Source organism: Cervus canadensis, chromosome 2, assembly GCF_019320065.1.
Source record: "Cervus canadensis isolate Bull #8, Minnesota chromosome 2, ASM1932006v1, whole genome shotgun sequence".
Taxonomy (NCBI): domain Eukaryota; kingdom Metazoa; phylum Chordata; class Mammalia; order Artiodactyla; family Cervidae; genus Cervus; species Cervus canadensis.
The window spans coordinates 75,921,550-75,944,101 of NC_057387.1; the positions used below are offsets into that span (position 1 = coordinate 75,921,550).

At 42.3% G+C, this 22,552-nt stretch overlaps 1 protein-coding gene and 1 non-coding gene across 3 annotated transcripts in view; one reads left to right on the top strand and one right to left on the bottom strand.

The window, feature by feature from the left end:
- The window catches only part of AK4 (adenylate kinase 4), an 85,318-nt gene that overhangs the window by 50,849 nt on the left and 11,917 nt on the right, over positions 1-22,552 (bottom strand). The window lies entirely within an intron of this gene.
- Positions 4,042-4,114, top strand: TRNAE-UUC. Its single transcript has one exon. It is a non-coding gene; the product is annotated as a tRNA-Glu (tRNA).

The window sequence follows — 22,552 nt, forward strand, 5'->3', positions numbered from 1 at the left end:
GTCTGACTGCCTATAAAGTGATGGCAAACTAAATACAGAAGACAGAGCTGGGCAAATGTCCAAAAAGCAGCAAATTGCCAAGAGGCCTGGCTAAATCACCAGAAACACATAACAACTCCGTGTTCTCTTCATTGTTCAGTTAGAAAACAGTGAAAGAGACCACTGTAAAAGAGCCTGATACCTGCTTAAGGATGCCTAAAGTAGGATAAACCATTGCCCACTCTCAGTATCATCCCTTCACAGTGATCCCTCAGGACACCACCGAGAAGGCCAACTTTGTCTCTCACTCTCCCCCACAAACACACATTACAGTTTAGTTCAGTCACTCAGTCGTGTCCGGCTCTTCCGGACCCCGTGAACCGCAGCACTCCAGGCCTCCCTGACTATCACCAACTCCTGGAGTTTACCCAAACTCATGTCCATTGAGTCGGCAACGCCATCCAAACATCTTATCCTCTGTTGTCCCCTTCCCCTCCTGCCCTCAATCTTTCCCAGCATCAGGGTCTTTTCCAATGAGTCAGCTCTTCACATCAGGTGGCCAAAGTATTGGAGTTTCAACTTCATCCTTCCAATGAACACCCAGGACTGATCTCCTTTAGGATGGACCAGCTGGATCTCCTTGCAGTCCAAGGGACCCTCAAGAGTCTTCTCCAACACCACAGTTCAAAAGCATCAATTCTTCGCACTCAGCCTTCTTTATAGTCCAACTCTCACATCCATACATGACCACTGAAAAAACCATAGCCTTGACTAGACGGACCTTTGGTGACAAAGTAATGTCTCTGCTTTTTAATATGCTATCTAGGTTGGTCATAACTTTCCAAGGAGTTAAGTGTCTTTTAATTTCATGGCTGCAGTCACCATCTGCAGTGATTTTGGAGCCCTCAAAAATAAAGTCAGCCACTGTTTCCACTGTTTTCCCATCTATCTGCCTTGAAGTGATGGGACCGGATGCCATGATCTTAGTTTTCTGAATGTTGAGCTTTAAGCCAACTTTTTCACTCTCCTCTTTCACTTTCATCATGAGGCTCTTTAGTTCTTCTTCACTTTCTGCCATAAGGGTGGTGTCATCTGCATATTTGAGATTATTGATATTTCTCCCAGCAATCTTGATCCCAGCTTGTGCTTCATTCAGCCCAGCATTTCTCATGATGTGCTCTGCATATAAGTTAAATAAGTAGGGTGACAATATACAGCCTTGACGTACTCCTTTCTCTATTTGGAACCAGTCTGTTGTTTCATGTCCAGCTCTAACTGTTGCTTCCTGATCTGCATACAGATTTTTCAAGAGGCAGGTCGGGTGGTCTTGTATTCCCATCTCTTTCAGAATTTTCCACGGTTTATTGTGATCCACAGTCAAAGGCTTTGGCACAGTCAATAAAGCAGAAGTAGATGTTTTTCTGGAACTCTCTTGCTTTTTCGATCCTGCGGGTGTTGGCAATTTGATCTCTGGTTCCTCTGCCTTTTCTAATATGTTCCTATATGCCAGGTGTTGTCCGAAACAGTTTATACACACGAACCCATCAATCCTCATAAATATCTATGCAGTCAATGCTAGTATTTTCCCCATTTCGCAAACAAGTACACTGAAATACAGAAAGAGTAAGTAATTCTCCGAAAGTAACTCAGCTAATAATAAGTAACAGAGCCAGGAATCACACTCAAGTAGTCTCCATTTCCTTAACCACTTTACTACACTGTCTCTCAGTGTTTGAGAGCATTTCCCTGAATAATGGCACTTTGGATGTTAGAGTCCATTCTCCTGGAAGGGTGAAGCAAATCCCTAACAAAAGGGACAGGAACATACATTTCTGTCATATATGTATGCATGCTAAGTCACTTCAGTCTTGTCTGACTCTTTGAGACCCTATGGACCGTAGCCTGCCAGTTCCTCTGTCCATGGGATTCTCCAGGCAAGAGTACTGGAGTTGGTTGCCATGCCCTCCTCCAGGTGATCTTCCTGACCCAGGGATTGAACCCGTGCCTCTTATGTCTCCTGCTTTAGGCAGGCAGGTTCTTTACCAGTAACGGCACCTGGAAGAATGTGTGTGTGCAGGATATATATGCATTAATGGTGATAGTATGCCCTGTGGGAAATACATGTCTTCAACTAAATAAAAACTTACAGCAACTATTTCTGTGCAGCTGCTTCCTACCAAGCTCTTAAGCACCCTGCAACCCTATACCTCCAAACTCTCCACATGGCCCCTTCTCTCCTCTGATCCATGTCTATACAACTCCAAGAAGCTTTCCAAAAAAAAAAAAGAAAAGAAAATATAGTTGGCACAAGTCGCTTCCTCCTCCAACACCAAGAATGCATTCCCTGGCCTACAGGATGATGTGGAAACTCCTCAGGATGGCAATCAAAATCTTTCTGATCCACCTGGAACTATTCCTCACACCTGACCTCCCCCACAGATCTCTCCCTCAAGGTCTCTTTCCTCGAGCAGTCCACAGACTCAGGGAGGAAGGGGCAAGACAGGAGAGAAAGACAGTGCTGACGGACATGTGCCTGAGACACACAGGGACACACAGGTGGTCACCGCCATCTGACCTTAGGTCCGAGAATACTTGCCTCCCTAGAACTGGGCTTTGAAGGGCTGACAGAGGTTGCCTGGAAGAATCACCTTTCAAGGACTTCATGTACCAGCCACCTCACAGCCATGTATTTCCTACTCCCTTCAGAGGAGTAATCCTCTCTCCTGCACTCCACCAGCACCTGGGCTGAAGTTAGTACATGATGTGTCTTCAGACATGAGAAAAAAGATATTGCCTTTGGAAGATGCCCATTTCTCAAAGCTGACTCAGCTGTAAGCCAGGGAACACAGCTTGCTGGACAGAACCCAAGCTGGACTGTAAGCCCACCCCCAACACTCCCCAGCCAAGTACCCGCCCACTCCCTATGCAGGGTCACAGCCTGTGCAACTACATGTGGTTGCACATCTACCTACACATCGTTCATTGTGTTCAATGGAGGCTGTTCAGAAATCCTCCACACCAGATTATAATCTCCTTGAGGCCACATATTATGGGATTCCCAGGTGGCTCAGTAGTAAACAATCTGCCTGGCAATGCAGGAGACACAGGTTCAATCCTTGGGTCGGGAAGATACCCTAGAGAAGGAAATGGTAACCCACTCCAGTATTCTCACCGGGAAAAATGTCATGGGCAGAGGAGCCTGGCAGGTTACAGTCCATGGGATGGCAGAGTCGGACACAACTTAGCAACTTAACAACAGCAAGAGCCACTGTACTTGAGATCAAGAGCTACCCTATCTTTAAAATCTCCATCCTTCCATTGCTAAGGTCCTACAGATTAGATGAACTTTATTATCACTACACCCACAATCTTATATCTATTGTATTTTTCAGCAGTCCTGATAAAGTCAACGCTTTAAGCCAATTAAGGCTTAGAAAGACCTTCTTAATCACAGTAAGAATTATGTACAGAAATATTTCCTTTAAATATTATTTTTTCTAATTTTTTGGTAAGCCTTGAATAATTGAGTAAAATAAATTACTGGATTAATAAGCAAACCATTATAAACAGACACAGTGTAGTTTGTTAATGGGTCTCACGATGATTGCTTCAGTCTATTCAGGCTGGTGCAGAAAGATCATCACCACAGGTTGTCTTTGGATCCCAAACTGGAGCTCTTCACAAGAAAGGATCTGTTCCTGCAAGTGGATGCCTGCCCCTTCCGAAGCCACCTGACATCCTCCAACACCCACAAGAGGTGCATGAGTCACCTCTTAAAGATTCTGAGAGCGCAACTCCAAAATATTATCTAACAGAATAAGCGAAGAGTTTAGTGTGAAGGAAACAACTTATCATTTCCAAACTAACATGCAGGTGCTTGCTTGGAAGTCACCCCAAGTCAGAGCTTGTACTAGGCTCAGCTGTCAAAAACCTGCTGCCTCTCTGAGCTATCTCCTCTTCTGGGTGTCTATGTGTCACAAGTTAGGTTCTACCCAATGGTTTCCTGATAAATCACAAGATATTAGGAATTGTAAACCAAGACCAAAGAAGACCAGAGGAAATTCCCTGGTGGTTCAGTGGTTAGAACTCCACACTTTCACTGCTGAGGCCTCAGGTTCAATCCCTGGTCAGGGAACTAAGATCACACAAGCAACACAGCAAGGCAAAAAAAAAAAAAAGGAAAGGAACAGTACCAAAGATAAATGTATAACCTACTTAATGTAAAACCAGGCAACATTTTGAAACTATAAAGACTTTATTCTATCCACTCTTTGTTCCTTTGGACATCATCAGACTAAGTTCCCCCTAGGATCAAATCATTGACCACATCGCTCCTAACTTCACACAAAGCACTCGTGTCTTCAAAACCTTTCCTCTGCCATTTAGTCTCCGGATAAAATGTTTACCTCATCATGGGGTCATTACTGGGGCTTCCCCAGTGACTCAGCAGTAAGAATCTGCCTACAAAGTGGAAGCTGCAGGAGACATGGGTTCAATCCCTGGGTTGGGAAGATCTCCTGGAGAGGGCATGGCAACCCACTCCAGTATTCTTGCCTGAAGAATTTCACGGACAGAGAAGCCTGGCAGGCTGCAACTTAGCACGGGACAAGGTCATTATTATTACTGGTGTCTTAACCAAAGGAAATTGTGGTGAAAATTATTTGAATAAATATTTGAAAACTACTTGTGATCTATATGATCAATCACTACTCCCAAGGTTAAAAGGAGGTTAATAGCAAAAAAAATTATTTTTTCTTTTTAGAGTTGAACCCAAACGTAAAGTACAAATGTTTCTCTTTACCACTAATTCTGAGGTTAAAATGAAAGAATTTAGTGTGATTTCTTTTTTTCTATTGAGTTCTAATTCACATAACATTAGTTTCTGATCTACAACATAATGACTTGATATTCGTATATATTGAAAAATGATCACCACAATAAAGCCAGTTAACATCCGTCAACATTCATAGCCACAAACTTTTTTCTTATGAAGAGAACATTTAAGGTCTATTCTCATTAGTGTGTACACACATAAATATTTCTATATTCAAAATAGAAAACCAGGGACCTCCCTGGTGGTCTGGCAGTTAAGACTCTGTGCTCTCAACGCAGGGGGCACGGGTTCAATCCCTGGTTGGGTAACTAAATCCCACATGCTGGAAAACATGACCATAAAAAAAGAAGATAAAACAGAAATCCAATAAACAAATGAATTACTTTTGAGGGGGAAAAAAAAAGATATATTCTCTTGGCAAATTTCAAATACGTAATAAAATATTATTAACTATAACCACCACACTATATGTGCATCCCAAGGGCTCTTATACTTTAGTTTGGACTTTTTGACAGGCTAAACCCCCACCTCTGGCAATCACCAATCTGTTCTCTGTATCTATGAGCTCAAGGTTTTTTTGTTTTGTTTGTTTCTGAGATTCCACATTTAAATGAGATCATTCAGTTGATTACTAATATCTATATTTTTAATCAAGGAACAATATCCTTTCAAAAACATAGAACTGCCTTCATAATGAAGCAAAGAGCCAATATGATACAATGAATTACCACAAAAGTGGGAATCTGGAGTCTTGACTCTTTTAAGTTTGCCTCCAAGTCACTGCCCATGGCCTGAACACATCAATGTCCTTCACTGATTGCAGCCTCAAGTTTCCTCATTTGAGTGAGGGAGGTGAACTCTTCTTCCTCTGTAATCTCAGAGGCAGAATTCCAATTTCCTATACCTCTGTTCAGTTCATTCGCTCAGTTGTGTCCAACTCTTTGCAGCCCCAAGGACTACAGCACGCCAGGCTTCCCTGTCCATCACCAACTCCTGGAGCTTGCTCAAACTCATGTCCATTGAGTCGGTGGTGCCATCCAACCATCTCATCCTCTATCATCCCCTTCTCCTCCTGCCTTCAATCTTTCCCAGCATCAGGGTCTTTTCCAATGAGTCAATTCTTCACATCAGGTAGCCAAAATATTGGAGCTTCAATCAGTCCTTCCAGTAAATGTTGAGAGTTGATTCCTTTAGGATTGACTGGATTGATCTCCTTGCAGTCCAAGGGACTCTCAAGAGTCTTCTCCAACACCACATTTCAAAAGCATCGATTCTTTGGCACTCAGCTTTCTTTCTCTGTGATCCAAATCTCACATCCACATACATGACTACTGCAAAAACCATAGCTTTAACTAGATGGACCTCTGTCAGCAAAGTAATGTCTCTGCTTTTTAATATGTTGCCTAGGTTGGTCATAGCTTTTGTTCCAAGGAGCAAGTGTCTTTTAATTTCATGGCTGCGGTCACCATCTGCAGTGATTTTGGAGCCCAAAAAAATAAAGTCTGCCACCGTTTCCATTATTTCCCCATCTATTTGCCATGAAGTGATGGGACTGGATGCCATGATCTTTGTTTTTTGAATGCTGAGTTTTAAGCCTGCTTTTTCACTCTCCTCTTTCACTTTCATCAAGAGGCTCTTTAGTTCCTCTTCACTTTCTGCCATAAAGGTGGTGTCATCTGCATATCTGAGGTTGTTGATACTTCTCCCAGCAATCCTGATTTCAGCTTGTGCTTCACGAAGCCCAGCATAGCCTGGCATTTCACATGATACTATGCATATAAGTTAAACAAACAAGGTGACAATATATAGCCTTTACATACTCCTTTCCCAATTTGGAAGCAGTCCATTGTTCCATGTCAGATTGTAACCACTGCTTCTTGACCTGCATACAGATTTCTCAGGAGACAGGTAAGGTCGTCTGGTATTCCCATCTCTTTAAGAATTTTCCAGTTTGCTGCGATCCACATAGTCAAAGGCTTTAGCGTAGTCAATGAAGCAGAATTAAATGTTTTTCTGGAACTCTCTTGCTTTTCTATGATCCAGAGGAAGTTGTCAATTTGATCTCTGGTTCCTCTGCCTTTTCTAAATCCAGTTTGAATATCTGGTAGTTCTGGGTTCACGTACTGTTGAAGCCTGGCTTAGAGAATTTTGAGCATTACTTGGCTAGCATGTGAGATGAGCGCAGGTATAGGTACTAATATACCTGGCTTTGGACTTGAGCTTTCACACTGCTTAGCACGTCTGAAACCACAGCAGGATCCTTTCACTCACCTAGACTCTACCTCTGAAGTGAGCACAGGTGAGACCAAGGAGCATCTCCCTGCCTTCAGGCACCACTAAGGTGCTGACCACTATATCCATGCTAGACATGACAAGCGGGGTCTGGACCAGAACTCAGGCCTGACCCATGTGCCTGGGAATAAGGGCAAATGCTCTGTTTGGCCTCTTTGCTTTTTACCTCTCTAGCCAGACTGGATATTTACATTCACTTAGTCTAATTTTGTACCCTAGGTCCAGAAATGTGTTGGCAGTGGGTGTGTTTTCTATAATAGCCAAGATAAAAATATGCATGGACAAAAGCCACGACTTTGGGTAGGGGAGGGGCTCGCATTACTGAGAAAGAAGGTGATCGAATGTCTAAGCACAAAGAATATCCTTAAGCTTTCTCATCCCATCAGCAGATCAATTATGTGACCCCCCCCACATACTGATTCAAAGAATAAAATTGCACAGTGACTTCATTTTTAGACTTTTAAATAAATCATGAAAGGAAAAAGATACTATAAATTTCATTAAGCCAAAAAAATTTTGGAATATTTTCTTGGCCCAGAATAGGAACACATGCATTTATAGACGCACCATGAACATCTGGTGAAGGACCACATGCTGCCTTACATAAGCAGCAGGAGAAAAAGCAGACTGGGATGAAGGCAACAGAATCTGGGCAAGGGAACAAATGGGAAAAGGCAAGTAATCCGTAAGGTTTGCCAAAATCAAGGCTGAGTTTTAGACCCAGAGTGTTCAGCCATCTCCTCAAGCTCAAGTGCCGCAAGTCTGCCTTGGCACCCACGATACAGGCACTTCCAGCCCCAAGGAGCAGGATCATACTTTATGATCACAAGCTCTCTAGATTTTCTCTGCCTCCCTTGTGACCTGACCAAACCCAACTACTAGCCCCATGCAGAGGACAGAGGGGATTTTCACTTTTAAAGCAAGATAAAAGGAATTCCTTCCCATTGCAGAAGGCCTGGGTATGGATCTGGCTGTGCCAGGCATCTTGTCAGCTGCCTCTCTGTGCAGGATTTTGGCTGCAGATCTGCACAAGGGAAGCTGCTGTTTCCTCCAGAGCCATCTGCTCAAACAGGGTGGGTTGCTACTGCTGCCCACGGTGGGGGTGGGGGGAAGGGTCCTCTCTCTCTCCCTCTGCCATAGCTTTCTGGCAATACTCGGATGGAGAACTACTCCAAGAACACCGAAGACGTGCACATTCACCAGCCTCCCAGGGCTGGTAGCAGGCAGTCCTACAAACAAAGGAAAAGAAGAGGAGGGAAACACTTTTCCTCTAGGGCTCCCAGTGGGATATATGGTCCACTGAGAAGGCCCACATGCCATCATCCTTTAACACCAGCAAGGACAACAATAATAATAATACCAGAGGGCAACCATATAAAAAACAGTACAGAGGTTCTGCAAAAAATCAAAAATAGAATCACCTGGGACTTCCCTGGGTGGTCCAGTGGTAGAGAATCCATCTGCTAATGCAGGGAATACAGGTTCGAAACCTGGTCTGAGAAGATTCTACATGCCACAGAGCAGCTAATTCCATGTTCCACAACATGAGAAGCCAACATAAGGAGAAGCCCCCACACGGCAACTATAAAGTAGCCCCTGCTTTCCCAACTAAAGAAAGCCAGTGCTCAGCAATGAAGACTCAGTGCAGCCAAAAATAAATAAATTAAAAAAAAAAAAAAGAATTACCATATGATCCAGCAATTCCACTCAGGGTATTTATCCAAAGAAAATGAAAACACCAACTTGAAAAGATTTATGTAGCCTTGCGTACACTGTGGGACTTCCCAGTTGGCTTGGTGGTAAAGAATCTGCCTGCCAATGCGGGAGGCAGAAGATACTCGGGTTTGATCCCTGGGTTGAGAAGATCCCCTGGAGGAGGAAATAGCAACCCACTCCCAGTATTCTTGCTTGAAAAATGCCATGGACAGAGAAGCCTGTCAGGCTACAGTCCATGGGGTTGCAAAAAAAGTAGGAGATGACTCAGCAACTAGACAACAACAACAATGTTAACTGCAGTTCAATAGCCACGGTATGGAAACAACCTAAACGTCCATCAGTAGATGAATGGATAAAGAAAATGAGTGATACACACACAGACACACACACACATATACAGAGAGAGAATATTACCAAGCCATTAAAAAGAATGAAATATTGGGACTTCGCTGGAGGTCCAGTGGCTAAGACATCATGCTACCAATTCAGTGGACCCGGGTTCAATCCCTGGTCAGGGAACTAGATGCCGATGCTCCAAATACGGGTTCACATGCTGCAACTAAAGATCCTGCATGCTACAAAGAAGACAGAAGGTCCCTGCTGCAACTAACACTTGCTGCAGCCAGATAAATAAATTAAAAAAAAAACTAAGTTTAATTTTAAAAAAAGAGCGATTAGAGAGTGATCAGAACTGTACATGATGGAGTGAAGTGCTGTGTACCCACTGAGCAGGTGATGGGAATCTAATAGTGAAAGTCGCTCAGTCGTGTCTGACTTTTTGTGACCCCGTGAACTATACAGCCCATGGAATTCTCTAGGCCAGAATACTGGAGTGGGTAGCCTTTCCCTTCTCCAGCAGATTCTCCCAACCCAGGGATCAAACCAGGGTCTCCTGCATTGCAGGTGGATTCTTTACCAACTGAGCTATCAAGCACACAGGATGGGAACCTGAGTCTTCCAAATTCAACAGATAATCCTGGAGTACTGGTCAAGTGCCACAGACTGTTCCCCAGTGTCACCCATCACCCTGACTGTGACAGTGTGTCTATTCCTGAGAATAGTCACTCTCCCAGGTTACATATCACAATGACTCAATGCTACCCACCAGGATTTGCGATTTGCAAATCTGTTGACAACTCAGTCCGAACTTGCCCAGAAGCAGAAGTAATCAGGAGAAGAAAGCATTGGATTTCATCCTCTGACTCTAGAAGTCTTAACCTCACTAACTAATTTGAAGACGAGCTGATAAATTACCCAACAGGAAACATTAAACTTTGCCCATTAAACCAAGGGATGGCTTTCAGGCTAAGATAATTATTCCCAGAGTTGCCTCTATTTCAAGAAGAGTTCCTGGATATCTGAGGATATATATCCCCTTATAAATCAAAGTGCCACTAGTATACTAGTGATTTCAACCTCTACACTTATTCTACACTCAAGTCTCTACATCTTTTTCTGCTAGATATGCATATACATGAAATCTGAATGCTCCACCAGATATACAATTTTACACTCAATTTTAAACTTTCACACTTTTTCCACCTGCCAAATGAAAGAAGGAAAACAAAGCAGACATGTATAGTTAAGCAGCTGCCACAGCTGTTCTCTAAAAACTGGTACAAAGAAGGTGACATACACTCAAGACAAGAATTTCCCATTCCTTTTTTCTTTTTTTAACACTAAGCCAAAAAACACCTGGAGTCTCTATAAATGATCAAATTCATGCAGTAGATCCACCTTGCCATGGCAAGGCAGCATGGTCTGGTAGCAGTCAACAAAATGAAGTTATGTTTTTAATTCATTCTACTACAAGTAAACAATTGGATTCCACCTCTTGGGAATCTAAAAACAAAATGATAAAACCTGCAGGTAAATGTAAACCTCATGGAAGCCAATGACAACTGCGATGGTGATTACTAGTTTATTTAGCTTTACATATTTTATGCAACGCATCAACAACATCCAGTCTCTGCGACTTTTTTTGAGGGGGAGGTACACAAGGTCTTCATTGCTGTGCACGGGCTTTCTCTAGTTGCAGCAGATGGCACTACTACCCGGGCTTCTCACTTCGTTGGCTTCTCTTGTTGCAGAGCACGGGCTCAAGGGCACTCAGGCACAGCAGTTGAGGCTTGTGGAATCTTCCCAGACCAGGGGTCAAAACCATGTCCCCTACATAGGCAGGCAGATTCTTAACCACTGGACCACCTTTTAGGAAGGACTATGTCTCTTACTCTGTTCAGAAAGCAGCACTGGATGAATCTGTAGTAGAAAGGAATGAAGGAAAGAGGGAAAGATCACTGCAACAGAGTGGTGCCCTAACAGTTGGCCTTGCCTGTGTGACAACTGGACTTTCAAGAAGAAAGCTTTAAAACATCAGATTCTGTAGCTTTTTGTTTGTTTGTTTTTTGCCTTTCACTGGTCACTAACTATGAAAAAGATTTCCAAGACATGCTTATAATCAGGTCTGTATAACTAAAGGCAAACTGGAGAAGAACCAGAACTAAAGAAAGATTCTATGATCATAATTTAACTTCTAGAAACACCACTTTATAATCCCCAGTGGGGTCTGGTTTCTGTCACTTAGAATATCTCTCGCCAACTAACAGTAGTTCCAGCTCCGGCTCAGCCACCATCTGTGTCCATCTTTCACAATCCCCACCATCGAGGAGAAGCAATGTTGCAGTGCTATTTGGTTTGGCTAGATTCCTCTAGACATAAGCTCAGTACATGCATTTTTAATTCTCTGGCTGTGAACTTTAGCAGTATTTGAAACACAACATTTCAAAACCTAAAGTTGACCTTGATGAGATTTGGACTGGCACTCTGAGATAACCTAACAGAAACATCTATGCTGGGGAAAGAAATCCTTACATGAGGCTTTCAGAACACATTTCCTCCACAAGACTAACATCCCCGTGATAACTACAAACAACACATCTGTCTGCAACCGGGGTGAGATTAGTGAGGCACTCACTTTGGGCCAAAAATTGGAGAGGATATAAAAGAAAACAAGCTCTAGTAACCAAGATAAATAATATTTTAAAGTATTATTCAATGTTTTAAAATACCAAAATTAAGGCTATGGATTTAAAAGATATTCACAACTTAAAAGTTAAGAGAATTTTTAGTATTTCAAGCCTAGGAGACAGCATCTCAAGTAACCCTGGAGAACCACTAAGGAGGTGAGGAGAGGAGCCAGGTAGAGTTTTACAACAAAGGGCAGGTAGTTTGAATATCAAAAGATTATTTTTGATTAAAGAAAACCAGATATCCCAAGTTAAGGAATTTTGCATTTTTCTATATATAGAAAAATACAAAAGTCCTAGCTCACTGAAATCACTCCTTTGATATGAAGGAATCTATCTGGGGTCTGTATCCTGTGTCATCACATCCTGAGTTTCTTCAGGGCTCAACATAGGGAGCGGCTACAGTCTGATGGCTGCTAGATGGCAGGTATTTTTTTCTTCCTGAGTTCCCCAGGGCTCACCAGCTCACCATCCGTGGTGGCTGCAATTGCTGATGACTATGACATCCTTTGTTTACTGATACGGCAGGAAATATTTCATTTCTCAAGGCAAAAAAACCCATGATGAAAAATTACGAAATTTTTAAATAAAGACAGGATCCAATCCTGCACTTGTACAACTCACTGTCACTCACTTCACCCCAATCTCAGTCCTTTAAGATTTGGTCTCTATTTAAAATGTTGGTATTTTGGCACTTCCCTGGTAGCTCAATGGTGAAGAATTTGCCTGCCAATACGGGGGTCACAGGTTCAATCCCTGATCCAGGAGGATCCCACATGACAAGGAGCAATTGGGCCCATGCAACACAACTACAGAGTCTGTGTTCCAGAGCCCGGGAGCCATGACGACTGAGCCCACGTGCCAAAACTACCGAAGGCCATGAGCCCTAGAGCCCATGCTCCACAACAAGAGACGCCACTGCATTGAGAAGCCTGAGCACCACAACTGGAGAGTAGCCCCCTGCTCGCTGCAACTAAAGAAAGCCCACATGCCACAATGAAGACCCAGCACCAGCCACTAATAAATAAAAATAAATCTTTAAAACAATAAATTTTCAAATGTTGACATGTGCCTTATTTTACTCCATTAAACTATTTATCTTGATGACTGATTTTTTTGGCAGCCCTTTAAATTTTTTACTTAAGGAGGGTGCCTTGCTTGCTCTTTTAAAACTAGCCTCAGCCCTGCCAAAACATATTAACTTATTTCACACAGGGAAACTTGATGAGGCAGCTCTATCATGACTCTCATTTATAAATGAATAAACACAAAAAGGTTAGCCATTGATGCTTTGCCCAAATTCCTACAGCTAGGGTGGCCAAGTCAGACTCCAAACCCAGCTATGTGGGTCATAGCACAAACTCTTATTAAAGGCAACTCTCAGAGCTTTGCGTCACTAACGTATCTGGCATGGGTGAAACTGATCAGGATACTGTGGGGCCCCAATGGACACAAAGTCTTTCTGGGTCCCCTATTTCTTTTATTTATTTGGTTAGTTGCGGCACACAGGATCTTTGATCTTCATTGCATCCTGTGGGATCTTTAGTTGCAGCATGTGGGATCTAGTTCCCTGACCAGGGATCAAACCTGGGCACCCTGCATTGGGAGCTCAGAGTCTAGGCCACTAAACCACCAGTGAAAGTGAAAGTCGCTGAGTCATGTCCAACTCTTTCCAACCCCTTGACCTATACAGTACATGGAATTCTCCAGGCCAGCATATTGGAGTGGGTAGCCTTTCCCTTCTCCAGGGGATCTTACCAACCCAGGGATCGAACCCAGGTCTCCTGCATTGCAGGCAGATTCTTCACCTGCTGAGCCACAGGGAAGCCCAGTGAAGTCACCTCCATTTCTTATTTAAAGGATAAAGGCTTCAGCCTCCTTCCTAAACCCTCCCAAAGATCCAAAGGACAGATTCAAACAGCTACCAATCAGGGAAATAAGGGATGCAGAAACAAAGGAGGAACAAACAAGAAACTATAGTACAGTGATTAAAGCAGCATCCTGATTCCTCCTCAAGGGACTACATAACAGAATCTTTGAGTTCTTCCGCAGGAACTAAGGCTCCACCCAGGTGGGGGTTGGTAATTTGGGAGCACCACTCTGTCACCTCACCACCAATAAATCAGAAGAAAAGTCACACATCCTGTAGCCCTCACCCCAAATTTTGTTTATAGAAACTTCCACAAAAGCCATCAGGGAATTCATGGGGTTTGGAGCACAAGCCACCGGTCTCCTTGCTTGACCCTGCAATAAAACTTTGCTCCAAGCTCAGATTTTTCAATTCATTTGGCCTCATCTCTTCTTTGGTAACCTAAGTCGCTACAATCCTGGGTTTCATAAAATAATATGTGGGAAACAGTCCAAATAAGCTATAATTAATGACAATCTGGGTAAATTCGGTCATGAGTTGTTCACTGCTGATCTGTGTCCTGCAATATTTAGGCTGATTAATTCCATCCGGAATTTCTCCTGGAATCTAATTTGTCCCTAATTCTCAGAGGGAACCAAGAAAGCAAGATCTCTGAACCCTCACTCAAGGACAGCACTACAGAGCTGAATAGTCTGGAGTAGCTGGTGTCTGAACTTAGGTCTTCGCACTAATCTTCAAGTACTGTCAGCTTTATGAAGCTACATGAGCTACACTGAATTGCAGGACATGTTCAGAAATACTCCCAAATAATGTATTCATTTAGGAAGTAGAATATAGAAGTAAATCCACTATAACTGTAAGCAGATAGGGTAGGCGGTCCCTGGAGAAAGAGAACCAGGAATGGCTTTCTTGACATGAGAGAACTCATTTTGGCCTAAAACATTTTGTGATCTAACCCTGATCAGGATGCTTGCCCTTGAACAGGTCTCAATAATAATGATCTTAAGGGAACAAAGGAATGCTGGAATAGAGAAAAGGCAGTCAAACATCAGTTCAGTGATAAAGCAAGAGTCCTAGTTACTCCTCAAAGGATATACATAATAATATATCTTTGAGTTCTGTAGAAACTAGGACCCCAACCCAGATGCAAGATAGGATAAGGATGCTGCCCTCCAGACTTCAATCAACCAAGACTTAGATTGTTGGCCTTTGCCCCAATTTTAGGCTGAACTCTCCTGGCTCAAGCCCCTTCATGAATATGCATGTAGCCTTAGCTTAAACTTCCCTGATTTTGCTGATTGGGTATGCTGCTTTGAGAAAGATCACAAAGTACTTGCTGCAAGTAATAAGTCCTTCATTCTCCCGTACTTTGGCTTGGTTGTGTCTACTGGCTCAACATCCACTAAGAGGTGAACCCAGCTTTCCGGTAACTTAGCTGCAATGATCCTGCCACATTTAGCTAGCTGTCAGGAGGGATGGCCACTGCAGATTAAAAGGGCCATAGTGAAATCAGGCTGCAAAAGAACCTAGAAAAGATATCATGGGAAGAATGGCTGGGGGAACAAGGGCTATTTTTCTTGGGGGGAAAAAAAAGACAACTTAAGTCAGAGAAGTGGTGCCTAGCAACTATTTTCAATTATCTGAAGAGCTAGTGGATTTAATTTATGTGACAACAAAAGACTGAAGTTGGATAAGTGGATGACAGTTTATGGATGACAGTTTCAAGGAGTTGGCTTTCATCTCAGTATGAGGGGGGAAAAAAAATCTTCCAACAATTAGACCTGTCCAGCAATGAAAGAGCCTGCCTCCAGAGGAGGCAAGTTGGCTGTCAGCTGCTGTAGAAGGGATCTAACACAGAATGGCCACTTGGACAGAAGGACTTAAAATCCCTTCCAATTCTAAGATGTTAAGAAATGGAACAAATAATTAAACCTAACACAGTTATTGTTATGCATAGTGTTTAGCTCCTAAGAACCCTAGAAAACTGAAACAAAACTGAGTTCAATGAAAAGGTTTTGCACTTTCATCTTATTCCAAGCTGCATTCTTGATTTTTTTTAAAAGCTAAGCCAATGAAGTAATGCAAGTTGAAAGTCAATCTCTCTCTTTGAAAAACTAAATTATGTCCTGAGATGGTATTTATAGTTACTATTTAAGAAAACTAGGAAACTACTCATACATACAATCAATATTTTATAGCTCTCCTACAAACTACATTGGCTATTTTTCCCAAGACCTACAGGGGTCATGTAGAAGAAAAATACAGAAGCAGCAGTGTTAAAATTTAGGAAAACCAAGCAAAGCAAAAGTTGAATTTCAGTTATGTCAGCTACTCTGTTTATGAAAAGACCTTGAGAAAATCTAACCTATCAGATAAAGAGGTAAAGGTAAGAAAACTGTCCTTTCCCTTTCACTGCTGTGGCCACAGCCATGAGTATGCTCAGGCTTCAGAAAAGGCTTGTCTCCAGGGTCCCCCTGCTGTGGCAAATCGGTCTGGTTGGACCTCAAGGAGACTAATGAAATCACCAAGGCCAATTCCCGTCAGCAGATCCGGAAGCCAAACAAAGATGGGCTGATCACCTGGAAGCCTATGACTTCTTGGACTCAGTGGTGGAAAAACACCTTGGCTCGCTGGAAGGGCAGGCATATGGGCATAGATAAGCGAAAGGGTACTGCCAATGCTCGAATGTTCGAAAAGGTAACCTGAAAGCAGAGGATGAGAACTGTGCTGGCTGCTCAGAAGATACCATGCTCAGAAGACTGATCACCACGTGTATCACAGCCTGTACCTGAAGGTGAAGGGTAACATGTTCAAAAACAAGTGGATTATATCCACAAGCTGGATATATCCATGGAATATATATATATATATATATATATATATATATATGTATGTATATGTATATATATATATCATGGAATATATCCACAAGCTGAAGGCAGACAAAGCTCGCAAGAAGCTTCTGGCGGACCAGGCTAAGGCCTGCAGGTCTAAGACCGAGGAAGCCCTCAAGCACCATGAAGAGCAGCTTCAGGCCAAGAGGGAGAAAATCATCAAGATTCTGTCCAAGGAGGAAGCGACCAAGAAATAGTTCTCCCCCTCTTCTCTATACGTAGTAGCCTCAGCAATTGCATAAATCACACATTCAATAAAAACAAACCTTATTCTACCTTAAAAAAAAAAAAGAAAGAAAACTGTCCTTTTAATGACGACACAATTTTTAAAAAGCAATTTTCCCTGCCTTCCAAAAGAGGCACACATGTTAAGTAGCTTTGTTTGGATAAGAGTGGAAACAAGGGGTTTCCCTGATGGTCCAGTGGTTAAGAATCTGCCCTTGCAATGCAAGCGACGTGGGTTTGATCCCTGGTCCAGGAACTAAGATCCAGCACATCTCAGAGCAACTAAGCCCACGGGCCGTAACTACTTTAGTCCAAGAGCTCGGGAGCCCCTGTCACACAATTAGACGCCACAACAAAAGCTCCTGAGTACCGCAACAAAGACCCAACTCAGCCAAGTAAACAAATTAAAAAAAAGAAAACGGAAATAAGACAAATTCAAAGGAAAATAGGACAACACAATTAAAACAATGAGCAAATGCTTATAACCTCTGCAGAACAGAGAATGGTTGAGTGGTGAACACACACACACACACACACCCAGACACATCTCCTAAACACCACTGGATTATATCACTGACTCTATTCAAAGCACCACATTCACTGAGGAAGTTTTTAAATGAAATGAAAATATATAACTCCAGAGAGAACAAACCGGAGAATCCTCTTACTTGCCAGGTGTTTGACATAAATGACCTCCTCTGACTCTCCCCAAAGCCCTATGATATAGGGATTCTTACAAAGGAGGAAATCAAGTTCATTAACTTTCCCCAAATTTACAAAGTCAGTAAGACGTTGAGCCCGAGGTATGCATGACTCCAAAGCTCAACAGCATTTCCACTATGCCATGGGGCCAGCTTCAGTGCCAGCCACTTGCTACGCCAAACCCACAGGGGTTCTTGTCAACTGGAACTTCCCACAGGTATGGACTGCACCCCTCTGTTAAATGGGACCACTTTCCCTGACAATCACTGAAGTTTCACACCTCAAAGGGCTGCAGTTGGACCTACCCTTGCCCACCATTCCCATACAGTCACATCTGATGTCACCACCTCAGCTTCTCCCAAACACTTCTTCCCACTACTTTAAACTACTTCTAAACGTCCCATTATGATCTAAACAATCGTGACACGACCCTAGCTGTGCTCCACTTCCTTCCCACCAGTCCACCAGTAACAGTCACACCGCTAAAGGAATCTGAGGAAGGCACTCCCCATAGTTTTCCTATTTACAAACTCCATCTGGGATTACACAGACAGCCCCTCTCCTGCCCCCGCCAAGAACATTTCCAGCCTATTGCCTATAATCCCCAATTCTAGAACCTAATCAAAATACCCTTAATTTTAATCACCTACTCCCAGACATGATCCTTCAAAAACACCCTTCTCAGGACTTCCCTGGAGGTCTAGTGGCTAAGACTCTGCACTTCCAATGGAGGGGATATGGGTTCAATTCCCTGTCAGGGAACTAAGATCCCACATGCTGAATGGTATGACCAAAAAACTCAAAAGTTGAAAGAAACAAAACACCCTGCTCCCATTTTTCCACCTGCCAGTACCTAACCTATCTGTAAAGGCCCAGCTCTAACGCCATCTCTCCCATAGCTTTCAGTTACTCTGTCATCTCAAAGTATAACAAACAACTATTACACACTGCCTGTGTTAGATATTGATGATACAAAATGAACTCCCTCCACTGTTCTTATAATTTTTCATGCCTTTTTATAGTATTCAGTACAATCTCCCTGATAAAACAATTAATTGGCTGTATGTTTTACCTTGTGAATTTCTTAAAGGTTGAGACCATTTTTTTATTCCTAATAACAAGTTGCCACTGGAATATCTTGATTTAACAAGTGCTTCCTGAAGTTTAAAGTCTAACCATTTGTCTGTGGCTACTATAACAACCTCTTCACTGATCTTGGAAGTTTCACTCTAGAACCATCCAATCCAGTTTACAAACAGCCTGAATGACCTATTAAAAATGTGAATCAAACTGTCAATTTCATATTTAAAAACAATGGCTTCACCTTAGATTAGGTGATGGTGTCTTAGCCACATCACTAAACTCACAAACAGCAAAAGAAGAAAAAAAAACCCATAAAAACTGGACTTCATCAAAATTAAAAACTTTCCATGGACACCATTAAAAAAGTAAAAAGACAATTCACAGGGAATTCCCTAGTGGCCCACTGGTTAGAACTTGGCACTTTCACTGCCAAGGGCCCAGGTTCAATCCCTGGTTGAGGAACTAAAGTCCACAAGCCATGCAACATGGTCAAAAAAATATAAACAAATAAAAAGACAATTCACAGAATGGGAGACAATATATGCAAATCATATATCTAATAAGGGACTTACATCCAAAATATATAAAGAATTCAACAATAAAGGACAAATGAGCCAATCTTAAATACAGGCAAAGGATTTAAATAGACACTTCTCTCCAAAGAAAACATACAAATGGTCAAAAGGACACGGAAAAAAATGTTCAACATCATTAGTCCTTAGGGAAATGCAATTCAAAACCACAATGAGATACCACTGCACACCCACTGGGGAGGCTAAAAGAAAAAGACAGTAACAAAACTTGACAAGGAAACGAAGACATTGGAAAACTCATTCATTGGTGACAGGAATGTGTAGATGATGAAGCTGCTTTAGAAAATAGTTTGGCAGTTCCTCTAAATGTTAAACCTAGTGTTACCACATGACTTAGCAATTCCACTTCTAGGTACACACCCAAGGGAGATGAAAACATGTCCACACAAAAATGTGTATACTGATGTTCACAGCAGGAAATGACCCAAGTGTCCATCAAAGAATGAAAGAATAAAGAGTATTATTAGGCAATAAGAAGGAATGAAGTACTGACACATATTACCACATAGTTGAATTCTCAAAAACATGCAAAGTTAAGGAAGTCAGCTGCAAAAGAAAATTATGTATTATTATGAGTCAACAATCATTACGTGAACAATCAAAAAAAGGTAAATCCATATAAACAAAAAGTAGGTTAGTGATTACTAGGAGCTAGAGGGAGGAGGGGAATGGGGAATGACTGCTAAAAGGTCCAGGGTTTCTTTCTGGGGTAACGAAAATGTTCTGTAATTATATAGTGGTTGCATAGGGCCTCCTAGGTGGCTCAGTGGTATAGAATCCACCGGCCAAAGCAGGAAGATGCAGGACACTGGGTTCGATCCCTGGGTCAGAAAGATCCCCTGGATGGGGAAATAGCAACCCACTCCAGTATCCTTGTCTGGATAATCCCAGGGACAGAGGATCCTGGCAGGCTACAGTCCATGGGGTTGCAAAGAGTCAGACACGACTGAGCACACACACATGATGGTTGCACAACTCTATAAAAAAAAAGCACTGACTTGTGCACTCTAAAAGGATAAACTTTATTATATGAAAGCTATATCTCAGTAAAGCTAGTAAAAAAAAAAAAAAAAAAAGAAAAACTCCACTGCCTTGCATCCAGTTATAATGAAGTCCTAATTTCTGGACACCCTACACCTTTTCAGCCACTTCTGCCATCTCCTCTGCACTCAGGATGCTCCCGAGACACCTGTCTCCTCTCTTCTCCACTGATGGAAAGCTCACTCCTATATTACAATCTTGTCACATGTTCATCCCTCTGCCCAAGTCTTCACATACCTGGCTGCCACACTCATGTTCAGAGCTCAGCTTATACATCATCTGTTCAGACAGGCCTCCTCCGACTTCACATTCTGAAGTCGTCTTCCCAGTCACTCTGTCACTGCACTATTATATTTTCTTCACAGTACTTATATAACGAATAAGGTGTACAAAGTTATCTCAGTTGTTTTTCCCTCCTGCCCTAGTAGGCTATCAAAACTCCTGTTGAGCTAAACTAAAGCTAATGAATTTACTCTTCAGATGGTCAAAGACTGTAACTTAAGTTATGAAATGGATCATCTTACATGGAGGTGATAATGAATGCCATGTTAGAAGTACAGATGGGTATGGGAGAAATTCCAGATTAGAAAATGACATGTAGCTACAACAGCTGTGGAAAAGCTTCATAGAAAGATGGGACTGCAAACAGGCTATGAGAGATTAACCGAAGTGTGAAAGGCATTACGGAAGAAAGGGAGAAAATTATATCTGAATAACACCCTCCCTCAATGATGTTCATGACCTCAACACTTCACCCACACACACCCCACCATGACTCATGAGAATGTTAACATGGAACCTTGAACTTGAATCCTCAACCATAAATGCCTCAAGGACACATGTGCATACCTACCCCTACCTAATGCAGGCACAGAAACATTTGTTAAGTGACTAATAAGTAAAAAAAAGTACAGGTATTATTCCAGAAGTCTTACCATTATGATGAGAAACAATTTCTGCAAACTCACAAATACATATGGTTTCTATTTTAGACCTCTTTCGGCCCATTTTTATGGGAGAAAAGAGGAAGTCGGTGTTTCCTATTTTAGAATTTTTTTTTTAATGTTTTAGGGACAGAGTGGTAACAACAAACCATGTATCTCCAGCTCACCATTAAAGGGTCTGCTCAATCTCAGTGGCCTTGTGGAGAGCTAAGCTGCAGATTCCCTGCCACTCCTTCCCAATGTGACATTTCTAAGATATAACGTAGATAGTCACTAGCTACTGGAGCACCTGCAAGGCAGCAGGACACAATGGGAAGTTTAATCCCAGCCATGCAGTCTCAAGTTTGCATGCTAGCTTCTCTATTTGACTTCTGATCTAAGGCAAGTAGCTCAACCTATCTGATGCCATTTCTTTATTTGTAAAATGAGATATTACTTACAATTGCTCCAGATTTATGTGGGGACTAGACAACATGCGTGGGCTGCCCTGGTGGCTCAGACAGTAAAGAAACCACCTGCAATTCAGGACCTGGGTTCGATCCCTGGATTGGGAAGATCCCCTGGAGGAGGGCAGGGCAACCCACTCCAGCATTCTTGCCTGGAGAATCCCATGGACGGAGAAGCCTGGCGGGCTACAGTCCATGGGGTCGCAAAGAGTCGGACATGACTGAGCAATTAAGCGCAGCACAGAGAATGTGCCTACACTGGCTAGTCTAGCACGTGCTTGACCCACTCCAAATGTCAGTCACAATGATCAAGTCACAAGAATTACAAAGTACCAGGGCCACAGGTTGCTGGCCAATTAAAAAATGCTTTAGAAAACAGCTGACTTCTAGCTTCTTGGGAATTTGATGAGCAGGAGTGACTTTGCATTATTTCAATACTATCAGTCTCTCCTGGCCAAGGAAGAGATGCTTGCTGCCAGACCTGTCGTTTAACCAGTACAAGAACCCTTGGAACTTGGAAGTGAGACTGTTAAAATATAACATGAGCCATCTGATTGGGACTGCATGAAGCTCTACAAATGAGACCTTTTGTACTATGTCTTAAAGGCCAATCAGAACCAAGCATCAAGTGATGGAGGGGAAAAGGCAGAGTAATCTAAAGCCTCTATTACCTGATTTAAAATATATTTAAAATATATATATTTGTACATGTATCTAGTTCACTAAAAAGACAATACACAGTTGATATACCTCATTCACTGTGAAAGCATACTGTCTAAAACTTAAAAAAAAAAAAAACAATTTCCAAGTCTTAAGTCTTCTCACAACATGGACCACACAGAATGCTAAAGACTAGCATAATATAAAACAATTTAACAATTTACTTGATAGACTGTTAAATATGCAA